Genomic DNA, 12,898 nt, shown 5'->3' on the forward strand with positions numbered 1-12,898 from the left:
AGTTATAGATATATCTACATATAAAAATTTATAACTATTCCCTAATCACTCAGACGTGCAGGCTAAGCATCAGTTATGATTACTACACAGACACTATTACACAAAGTGCATTTATATGGAAAACTCAAAGAAAGCTTTTATTATAAGAATAAATGCTCACTGATCCTTAACTCCAGCTAACCTATTAACAGAACAATAAGGAGGTTCATTCATCTTTGTCAGTCCATACTTAAACCCTCTTAAGTGTATCTATAGGCAACTGAGAGAAATTAAAATGACTTTCTGCCCCTACTTTGATATCCTGAAATGAAATTCTTTCCCCACCCATACTTTCCACGTTTTAAACAGAGACCCAGTCAGAAATTCAGTAGTTAGACCCATTTCTTTCCTAGAAACTCTTTCCAAATGCCCAGTTTCTCCTGATACAGTCTGATCAGTTCATTGTCTAAGGGTCAGAAATACATACATATTTATAGCCATTGTCTCATTTCTAATTAGCTGTTGGTGACATTGGCCACATAACAACCAGAAAACACAGAGATTAATATCTAAAGAATCTTTGAAAGCCCACGAAAAACAATAGACCAAAATCAAATTTAATAAGCTCTGACTTCATTTCCTCCTACTTTTGTTGGATTTCATAGCAGTCTGTTTTTATGAACAAAGTCAGTGTCGGGTTATAGTCAGACACAACTGTATTCTTTAGAAATAGGAGAAGGGTTGACCTTGCAATTTCCTATGTAAAATGATTTGAGGGTCCACCAAGTACAGTACTCTATCCCAAAGTATCAGCCATTTTCGCCATCATTCCATGAGAAAACAGGCAAAGCTAGTAATTGTCTAAAGTCACATTTGAACTCAAGTCTTCCTATCTCCTTGGTGCTTTATGCACTGTACCACTTAGCTTTCCCAATAAGAGGATTTAGAAAGAATCAAAGACAAAGAATTGACATAATTTCACTCTAGACTGGTTGATCCTAAGAGGTAGTCATAGAAAGCCTGAAAATGAAAAACTTAGTAATTATAAGTAGACTGATAAAAATGAGTGACACAATTGAGCTGTTTATAAGTCCGTCAATGAGGTTAATTGAGAAAGTATCAAGAAATATATTTTCATGTCCCAATAAGTTTGATCTAACTCCATCACATCTTTCCTTAAAAAGTGATAAAAATCAGTTGGCAAAGAATAATTTGAGCCTAGTATGAGTCTTCTAAAAAAAATTGGCTACTGAGTCAATTATAATAATAAGCTTTGTTAACTTTTCTTTGATGAACTTCTCTGCTGCTAGTAAGTAAAGTGTATAGGTGCTGAATTGGTCAATTAAGTTGAAGAACAGAATGAATAGAATTATAATAAGGCCATCTTATGGTACATGGATGCAGTAGCCTCTCCTACTTCTAACTAATCATGTCCCACTCAACTTTGGGACATTTCAAGCATGATAATCATGACTATTTTGGACATGCAGAGACTTGAAAGTGAAAAGAGACATGGCATTTTAGTATAAAGGGGCAATCCCTGGGTGATCCCCTGACTATCCCCCCCACCTTTGAGAAAGCAATAGGAAGGAGAGGGGAGTGCTTCATCAGTTAAAAAGAAGAGATATATTCAGGCTCATTTGTTTCCCATTTGGCAAATAGTGCTCTCTGCCTCTAGAGTTCTCATGAAAAGAAATCTTTTACCTTATTCCATGACTGTTCCCATATGGATCATTGACTCAACTGAGTGTTCTAGTGCCTTGATTCCTGACAGCATTATCTACTTTCTCTCTTTTTTTTTTTGAATAAATGATCAAACACCATTCTTAAGATGGATGTGTACATGCTTAAAGAACTCCTTGTGAGATCCAGAAGGTTCTGAGTCCATTAAGTGATGCTGATTGTCAGCAAGAGAAACATCTGGACAAGAGAAAACAACCAATAACAAGGGAAGAGTTTAATCCTTGAGATGTGGACTTCTAAATGAAAAGTAAAATGTCTAATCAGCAGTAATGTAAATGGCTTTATGTTCTGATGAAGCTTAAATATGAGCTTCCCAGAAGAGTGCATAATTAAGTAAATAAAGTTACTAACTCCTGTTTTAAGCCTTCTTGCCAAGTTATATTGTGAGTCTTATATGTCTTTTAGCATTTTTTATGCATCAGAAATAAATATGAGTACCTTACTTGATTTACATTATCATTTGAGTTACATTATCATTTCTCCTTTGAGCACCCTCCAGACATGAGCTACAACTTAAAAACTTTAAAAATTTGTTATTGGGGTTTCTAAATTGAGGTTTAATGAGGTATAGTGAGAAATGAAAACTGAACTTGAGTCTTATAGATAAGGTTCCCCCAAACCTAAAGCCTGTTGGCTTTGTAAATCTAAAGGAAAAACTTCTTTAAGAGAGAAAGGGTGGACACAGTTCCAAACCTCTTGGATTTATTACCAATATTCAAGGTAAAGGGGGAGAAAAAGTTAATACTTTTTAGTCAATTTGCAAAATTAATACAAAGGTCTAATCTTCATCACCATCACTATCAAAAACATTGATTGAGTCTCCACTGTGTTTTACAAAATAATCCTCAAATATTAACACTTTCAATTTGGGCTTAAAACTAAACTCACTGGGGCAGCTAGATGGCACAGTGGGTAGAGCACCAGCCTAAAGTCAGGAGCATCTGGGTTCAAATTTTATCTCAGACACTTAACATTTCCTAGCTATGTGATCTCTGGCAAGTCACTTAACCCCAATTGCCTCAGCAAAAAAAACAAACAAACAAAAAACACCTACTGGATGACAGTCAACTCTCATTTTAGCTAAACTCTAGAGATGAAAGACCATATTGCATCAATTCCTTTAGATCCGAATTCCCTCCAAAATCACTTAAAAGCTACAAACTTGTGTGCTTTAAACTTCTAGTCTTCGATGGTTTAATATTTAATAATTGTTTAAATTATATGAAAATTATGTTGATAGCAAGTTATACACAATGTAAAGAGAGGCACAGGAATTATACTAGTAATATCACTACTAAGTCAAATTTCCTCTATTAATATGTAAATATCTTGAGTGCATCTTATAGTCCTAGGGAACTGCCTAGCTCACTGAAAAATTAAGCCATTTACTGGGAATCACACAACCAGAAGAAGTCTTCCTGTCCCAGGCCCCTCTATCCATTACACAAGGTTGTCTATATTCATGACTACAGAGAACTATTTTTTCATCATTAATCAGATTATACTTTAGTCTATGGGTCAAGTGAAATTTTTTCTGGAGTATCATCTTCACTTCTCTTCTACATTTTTTTTCTGTTTTTTTTTTTTTTTACTCTGTATTCTCCATAGCATGAATGCTACTGAAAAGAAGAAGAAGAAGAAGAAGAAGAAGAAGAAGAAGAAGAAGAAGAAGAAGAAGAAGAAGAAGAAGAAGAAGAAGAAGAAGAAGAAGAAGAAGAAGAAGAGTTTATTTATATGTACATAGGAAGGATTCGATAACTTTAAGCATTATATTTTCCCAGGAGATAGGAAATGTAAATTAACCTAAAGAAAAAGGGGAGAAAAAAAAAAGAAAACTGAAACTGGATATATGATTAGTTACTTACATAGTATCAAGTCCCTAAGGTCATTAAAATAGCAATAATGAGAGAAGAGTTGCTGCTAAAATTGATTTTCGGGGGAAGCGTTTCATATTCCTTTAAAAAAATCTTTTTTTATATATATTTAGTAATTGGTCATGAAATAATGCTTTAGACAGGCATTTTCAAAAGCATACCTTCTGTTTAATAAATCCAAGCTTTGATAATTATTAATGCGCAAACACCAGCAGAGGGATGCTTTATTCACCATGTCATGGTACAGCTATTAATGATACTCAAAGGACTGAAAATTACCATTTCGGATGTGTCCAAAGCAGTAAACTGGTAAACAAGCCTGCAGTTAGGGCTATGGATGATTTGAATCAACAAGGGTGAAAAGATTTGGTTACTCTGTGTATTAGTGTTAATAGGAATAGATTATAGAGGAATATTTGTGATGTGACCTTCTGTGCACTAATTGAAATAGTATTCAGAGTCAGCAGTGGAGTAATCAAGTTAAACACTGAATCATAAATCATCATGAAAAGTGCTGTCACAACTTAGCCATTAATGCCCTGTATTGCTGGGCAGCCTGGAGAAAATATCTGCTATGCCGATCTTTAGGTTAATAGGAACAGAAATGGCATTTAAAGACTATTTGGATCAAATCTGCTCTGAGGTTGAAAGTGTTCCTCTGTTAATTTACTGGTAATTTGAAGTGATGTAGTTAGGGTTAGAAGTAGCACAGCTGAGCCCCTTATAGCAAAACAAAGGGCTGTGGGAGTTTCTTCTAATATTTATTTAATTGCTTTAGGGTACAATGCTAATCAGTTTTAATATACATGTGTAGTTTCCTTTGTTTCTCAGATATAAAACAGTTGGCAAGGTGATCAAATGCATCGAGTTTAGCTGTATAGCTTGAGGTGATGCATTTGACTAAAGCTGCCTCTGCACCTTGATATTTGACAAACAAGAGAAATTGATAGGTTAGAGTGGTTTCCTTGTGCATACATGGAAATATAAGGGGCAAGTTAAGATACCATAGATTCTGAAGAAAGAAAAGAAATTCAGCAGCCACGTAATTTTTTTCCTCCTTGACTGTTTGCTATTGATTGTCATAAGCTCAAACCAGCAAGCTTAAGAAAAATCACAGAGGAATTTGTTGAGGAATGATGTATGCTCTTTCCAATAAAGCTCCATGCTTCAGCACTGGGAAAGGTTGTGCTAATTTGATCAGTTACTCATCTGATCACTTAGATGATAAGCTGCAGAAGATTGGGGAATATAGAGGCGGTTTATCGTGTTTTATGCCTAATGCAATGAATTAACAAGAAAAAAAATCCACAAATATTAATAATAAAAAGAACTTTTTCAAAAGGATTTTTTGTTGTCTATTTGACCACTTAAGTCCTAGATACAATATTCTGAGAATGGCTTGACTACTGAGATTTATGTACAGTAAATGTGAGTCCACTTCGACAAACCTAGCTGGGGGGAGGAGAAAAGGAAGAGAACATTGTCTTAAATCATTCCAAAGAAATGTCAAGAATAGGTGCTATTCTCATATTAGCATCATATTAAGAGAAAGTCCCCAAAATATGTTGTTTACTTGCCTATATATGTAATATAAAGAGATAGATAATTAGATTACAGAATTGAGAATAATGCTGATTTGTTTGGAGTCTTTATAAAGAAATAGATCAAATGATATAATTAAAAATATTTAGTAATATGGACCAGATAAATTCTCCCACAGTGAGATAGATGAGTGGTCGCTCTTCTACTTTACCCAGGAATCAGTAAAGAAATCCCAACTGAAGCTTACTGGGCACTGGCATCTCATCAACCCATGAGACTTTAAAATAGTTGCCCTATAAAGTGCCTGATCACAACTTCATTGCTGTCGAAACTTTACGTTCCAATAAGAGGAATGTATTGTCTTATAGTTGACATTTTGCTTCTTTCAATATGCAATCTTTGAAAACTCCTCTAGCCTTAACAATATTTAATGAGATCTTCCAGAGCTTGATCTAAGCAGGCAATCAGCTGCTGTCAGTTTAAAATCTACTGCATGTTTTTGTACAATTGGTCCATTCCAGAAGTGATTTCTACAATGAAATGACAAAAATGCTGGCTGAGAAAAAAAAATCTGACTTCTAAGAAATGAAGGATCATATTTTAATAGCAGTCTCTTAAAAAGTTATTTTTTTAAATATTATTTCAGTCAGTACATCCAAATGTCATGGTTAAATAATTGTATTGCTGGATAATGACCACTTTGCTTTCATTTCCTTATCAATAAAATGGACAAAAAAAGTCTTTAATAAGCCACATTCCCTGGCCTGTGGTTCTGGGTGAAACTAAGGATTATGGGGGCAAAAAAAAAAAAAAAAAAAGCAGAAGAAATAGCATTTATCTATTAACCACTATCCTGATTGTCCCCTTATTCCCTAATAGAAGAACAGCTCTGTACAAAGTAAAGCATTGAAATTCTGAATTCATACAGACTTAAACAGTTTGGATATACACAGGTACTTCATCTCATCTAACCTCTTCATTTCACAGATAGAAAATTGAAATTTAGAGAGATTAAATGAGTTGTCCCACATCACTCAGCTTGTCATTGGCAGAAGAAAGGAATACTCCTAACACCAAATCCAATCTGGGGCTGTTTTACTGGGTTTCCATGTTTCCCAAAAAAGCAAATTGTATCTCCATGCTACTTTCCATCCTCCTCTTAGGAGGAAGAATTCCTAGGGCTTCTTTCATCTTTTCCAGACATGCTTCTGCCAGGAGTTACGGAGTTGGCTATTGATATTAGTCTTTTGTTGCCAATTTAACAATTACTTTTTTCATACTAGATGCATTCAAATAAAGTTAATAAAAAGGAAAGATTTTCTCTCCTTCACAACTAAGAATTGGGTATTCCCAAGCATTTGAGGACAGAATAGACTTCAATACAATTAATATTGTAAGGCAACAAACTTCATGGTCTTTAATCATACAGTTGTGGTACAATTTATTGCTATGAGTTTCTGGTAGCTGTATGCTGTTACTTGTTCTGGGTTTTTTTTTTTTTTTTCTTATTCCATATGTATGTGCTATTACTTAAAAGAGAATGTGCTCTATAAATTGAATAATGGTTAAATACTAATATTTGTTGAATACTTTAGACTTAGTCCTTACTATAATTTTGATCAATTGGTTTCTGAATGCTTTGATGAATGCAGTTGTCATATAAGAGCAGATGTCACAGTTCAGAGTTACAATTCCTCCTCTGACATTGATTCTCTATACTTTTACATGGCCAAATGCCATGCTAACTAGTGAGACTTTACAGCCTGACTTTCTACCCATGTGAATAACTGGGTATCTTCTCCACTTACAGGGCACCCTAGGGCATGATATAATCAATGGGAGTATAGGGCAGAGAGAATTTACACTGCTTTGCACGTGGATTGAGAATCAGGGAATTAAAAGCTAGAATAAATCAGTAAGACCTATTTGGTTCATGCATGTATAATTCACTAGGAGAAAATGGGTATACAAAATGTTTTACCATTCATTGCCAGTAGATATAGGACAGGCCATAACATTTTTCATTAATGCCTAAATTCTAAGCTATGTCCAAATTGTAGAAAATTTAAGCACATTGGTATACAAGTACATTGATTATATAAACAATCTATCTTATCATCTTAAAGATCATCTAAAATCATTTTTTAAAGATGAGCTAGATCTTTTTTTTTTTTTTTTACAAAGCAGTTCAACTCTACCAAAAACTTGAGTTGGCAAAATTCAAAAACAAAATTAAGACCACTAACTTGCATTTGTTTATTTATAAAAATTCATATTTGTGTTTATATATACATTTGGATGTTACATCCCATATAGAGAAAGAAAGGGAAATGTTAAGAGCTCTCATAATTACTCTTGATCACTGGCTATTTCTCCTCTGCCAGGCATTGGCTGCATAATATAGTACTGCTCTTCCATATCCACTCCATTCACCAGTGTTCCCCTCTGGTCAGCCCTAATTCACCACCTACTTTTGCTTCTGTCCTCAACTTCATCATCACTCCTTCATCACATGATAACCGAGCCAACCCCCTTGATGAGGTTGCTTAATGTGGCAGTGGTACCAGACAGCCGAGCAGGACCAGGTGCTCATGAAAATGTGTCACAGAAACCAGCCCGAAAGGTTCTGTCATCAGCATTGAAGTGGCAAATTTAAATTTCAAAGTACAGTAAAGCCCATTATCAAGTTCCGACCTTTACCAAGGGTTCAGCTATTCTGAAGATTGCCATGTCCCCTGCAGACATAGATGGTGTGTCTCTTGGAGCAAAACATGAAAAGACAATTATATGGGCATTATTTTAGTCCTCCATCCCAGGATCATAATTGGGTTCTACTAGGCAGATATGTCATCCAGCCATCAGTACATAATAATAAACCAGTCCAAATGCAAAGTTTTGCATTAAAAATGCAAACCTAGCATATGTTCTGTGACTATACAGATACAAATTGATGCAGATTGGCCATTGAACCATATGATTTGAACTGTGGAAAATAAAATACAATTAAGAGAAGCTCATAAGTGAGTACTAACATCATAAGAACCATATTCTGGGATGTTCCAAATCAACATATAATGGACAGCACAAGTGTAATATATAGGAGATGGGCTTATTAATGGCACTTAAAACAGATGGGTTTATTAATGGCACTTAAAACATCAATAGCCAAAGTTTCATTATCAGAATTAAAATCTAGATATTCTAAGTTAGAGGCTTTATCACTTCAAGAGGCTCTTTGAAAGCTTCATCTAAAATAACTAAAGTCAAAGCTAAACAAAGAAACAAAAGGTTTATTGACATTTAATGGTTGTCATTCCTGAGCAAGAATTAAGAGGGCTGTCATACCACCACTTCTAATACTAGCCCAGGGACAGCAGGAAGTTGTCCTTTTTTCTAACCTAACCATAAATATAACCATATATTGCAATTCAAGTTTTCTTATATAGAGAAGTGGTTATATCACTCCAATGCTCAGAAATCATCAGTGATTCTTTATTGTTTAAATGTCTTCCTGACATTCAAAATTCTTTAAAAAGATGGAACTTCCCTGCCTTTCCATATTTTGTTTATTTATTCTTTTTATCCATTCATTCTAGCCAAACTGAACTAGATTCTCCCTCAATACTAAGTTCTCCTTTATGCCTTTAAACAAAATCAGATGTTTAAATCTGATCAGATGCCCAGTGTTCTGCTTCCCACTTATCTGTTGAATTGTTATCCTTCATTTTTAAAATTTCATTTATTTTAAAGATTGATGCTCTTTGTTTTTACATCACAGTCATGTCCAGAATTTATGAACATTTTCTCCTTACTCCTCCCATATCCAGGCAAATCTTCCTACAGTACAAAGAAAAAAGAAAAAAAAAAAAAAAAACAGGCTAGCAAAACAAATGGACATACCAGTCATAGATGCTGGCATATGCAACATTCCAGAATCCAAGTCCCTCTCTCCTTTCTCAAACAAAATGAGGGAAATTCATGTCTATATCTCTTCTCTGGGGCTGTCAATATATTCATCATTAAAATTACACAACATTCCCTTTCACTTTACTGCTTTCTTTATTCATATTGCTGTAATCATTGTTTTCCTGGTTCGGCCTATTTAATTCTGCATCAATTTATGCAATTGTTACCATGTTTCCCTGAATTACTTATTTCTTTTTTTTATTATTTTTAATTTTTTTTTAAATTATAGCTTTCTATTTACAAGATATATGCATAGGTAATTTTTCAGCATTGACAATTGCAAATCCTTTTGTTCCAACTTTTTCCTTCCTTTCCCCTACTCCTTCCCCCAGATGGCAGGTTGACCAATACATGTTAAATATGTTAAAGTATAAGTTAAATACAATATATGTATACATGTCCAAACAGTTATTTTGCTGTATAAAAAGTCGGACTTTGAAATAGTGTACAATTAGCCTGTGAAGGAAATCAAAAATGCAGGTGGAAATAGAGGGATTGGGAATTCTATGTAGTGGTTCATAGTCATCTCCCAGAGTTCTTTCCCTGGGTGTAGCTGGTTCAGTTCTGAATTACTTATTTCATATAATGTAATAACATCCTATTATGTCTGTGTTCCACAATTTCTTTAACTATTCTCTAACCAATGGGCATCCACTTTGTTTCCAATTCTTTCCTACCACAAAAACTTCTATATTGGATTTTTGGAAATATTTCTTTCTGCTTTGACTTCTTTGGGTTATGTGGACAGAGGGAAGAGAAAGAGAAAAAAAAAGAAAAAAAAAAAGGAAAGGAAAAAGTTGTATTGTCTAACTGATTAGTTCCAGTTGAGTCCCCAGTGGGGCAATGTCTACTACTATACACAGAGACTGATGATATCAGAAAAATTATATCATGACCTGAAAGTGAATTATATTGAAGTGAAAGAGGGCTATATAAAGTCACCAGCCTCACTCCTTCAGAGCCATTTGAGTTCAATGGCAAGATATAGATCAGGATGACTGTTGATAACCCTAGATGCAGTGGGAGACCTTGGCCTTTTTAAATTTAGGCTTTTAAAAATCTCAGTTTGACTGAGGCAATGCCCAATTAAAACTAGGTAAGAAATGAGATGGAGAATGGTCTCTTTTACTGAATTATATGCTCCCTTAGGGTACTCTACCCAAAGGAAGGTAAACTTTGTTCCCAGAAACCTCACACATATCTTGGGATTTAAGGATCAGATTTTTTTTTTCCTTAAGGGTCTTTAACCCTAATCACTCTGGCTTTCATTGATTGGCCAATAATAGTTTCCAGGACAAGCCCTACTTGGTCTTTATTTGGGCTGACTGAAAGTGAATGTAAATAGCAAACTTTCCTTTTGGTTAGAAATCCTGAGGTTCGTCTTCTCCCTAACTGGTATCTTTTTTTTCTTTTTGGACAAGGCAAAAAAGGCCATTCTCAGCCTCATTTCTTATCTAGCCTCAATCACTGACAAATTGAGAACTGTTAAAAGTCTTAGCATAAAAAGTCCAAGATCTCCCACTGCATCCAAGACCATCTACAGTCAACCTGATCTCTATCTTGCCACGGGATCTAAATAGTTCTGAAAGAGAAAGTAAAGCTGGTGACTTTACAGAGCCCTGCCTCATTTAAATCCAATTTACTTGTAGGCATGGCATCACTTCCCTGATGTCATACTTCTCTTTAGGAAGGAAAGATAAACAACAACCAACTTTGGGTTATATATCTAGCAGTGGAATATGCAAGTCAAAATATGAACAGCTGAAGGACTTTTCTTGTATAATTCTGAATTGTTTTGCAAAATTGTTGACCCATTTCATAGCTCCACCAATTCTATGTTAATGTACATACAAAGCACCTAAAACATTGTCTATTTCTGAACTTTTGTCATTTAAGAGCAGAGAAAATAACAGTCAACAATCAAATATTAAGAGTTTATATAATAGGCACTCTGCCAAGTATTAGAAATACAAAGAAAGACAACAAGTAGATTTTGATCTCAAGGAGCTCACATTCTAACAAGGGAAGACAATTACTTTTTTATGTAGCCTTTTGTTTTATATCTCTCTAGTGTACTCACACTATTATGTTGGGTATTATTGTAATCACAGTAGTGCCATCCCATATAAGCTCCATGAAAGCTTTTATTTAAGCTTTGTTTCTCTCCCAGAGCCTTGCACAGCCCACAGTAGAAATTTAAATGTTTACAGTTTTTCCATTCAAAAAAATAAAAAAAAAGTATTGAATCTACTAAATAAATTTAAAAGTTGAGCTATGCCAGAGGAAGATACAAAATTCAGATAAGATTTGTGCCCTCAGATGAGAGATGTGTGTAAAGCTTCATATACATGCTAGCTATCACTAATATTATTATTACTCAAGGAGCTTAAAAGGTGAAAGATATGATACACACACTCATTATTCTAATACAAAATAATGTTAAGTGCTTAAGAGAGGTACAAGCAAAGATCTATGTAAAATCCCAGGAGTGAAAAGTTATTTTTGATGAATTCACTGACCAAAGATATCAAGGATAGATAGGAATCCTACAGTAAGAGTATGAAGGAAGAATTTTCTAGACATAGAGAGAAATATGAACAAAGGAAGGAAGAACAGGAAGGACCCCACCACAGGTGGGTGCATCAGCCCAGGAAAGCCAAATACTTAATGCTGAGCTCAAAAGGAAGATCAGCCTCATTAACTGTTTCTAGTAAACCAACCCCTGACTATAAAAAAGTGATTCTGTTGTGGTCAAATTTCACAGATCATACGGGGGGAACTGGAACATTTCGTCCAGATGCTTGTGATGATTTAGGGAAATTTATTCTAATTCCAATTTATCTTATAGACTTTGAAAAAAATTTATAGACAAGTGCTGTATTTGCCATCCAATGTTTGTAAATATCAGTGGACGGTGAAGAATTCAGGTAGAACACATGCATATTCTCAATACAGGCCAGAAAGTTACATTTAAATTATTAAAATGTTTAATATATTCAGAGTTTTTTCATACTTTAATAGAAATTCAGGCATATCAAACAACTCAGTAACACAGCCCTTCCATCCATGAAGTAAGTCTATTTTCTACACTGTCAATTTCACAACACTTTTCTGACCCATTTTTTCAAGACAGAATGGGGTGGGTTTTTTTGTCAGGATATATGTCACAGAATCATAGAGCCAGAAGGAAACACAGAGATCATTTAGTCCAACCTTCTTATTTCACAGCTAGTTAGGAGTAGAGCCAAGTCTAAAATTCAAGTTTCCTGATCCTTGGTTCAGTTCTTTCTACTAAATACACAGCTTCCTGTTTATATAGTCAGCAATCCAGGGTCTTCACCCATCTAGTTTCATTAAATTTGAGGTAAAATAAAAGACTGGTTTCTGCATAAATAACCGGAATTGGTTTATTCTTTATTTTACTTGGAGGAAATTTTGTTTTTTGGTTTGGTTTGGTTTTTTCCTATTCAACACCAAAACAAATTCTTGTATGAAGTTTTCACTTTTTAACTTGTTATTCTGTATTCACCTATAAAATGCCTATATAAAGTTTACCTTGCTAATATTCTAATTTCCTAGGCCAAGTTTGTAAAAGAAATTTTAATGGAAAAATGTTGAATTCTAAAAGTCCCAAAAGGTTTGTTTTATTTATTTAAAAGATGAAGTAACCCAAATGCACACATACACACAGAGATTCACAGACACAGCTTAACAATGAAAAGATATAACCGAAAAACATATTTAATTTTTTAACTTTTTAAATTAAAAAAAAAAGCTCTAAAGCTCATTCAGTG

Source organism: Sarcophilus harrisii, chromosome 3, assembly GCF_902635505.1.
Source record: "Sarcophilus harrisii chromosome 3, mSarHar1.11, whole genome shotgun sequence".
NCBI lineage: Eukaryota > Metazoa > Chordata > Mammalia > Dasyuromorphia > Dasyuridae > Sarcophilus > Sarcophilus harrisii.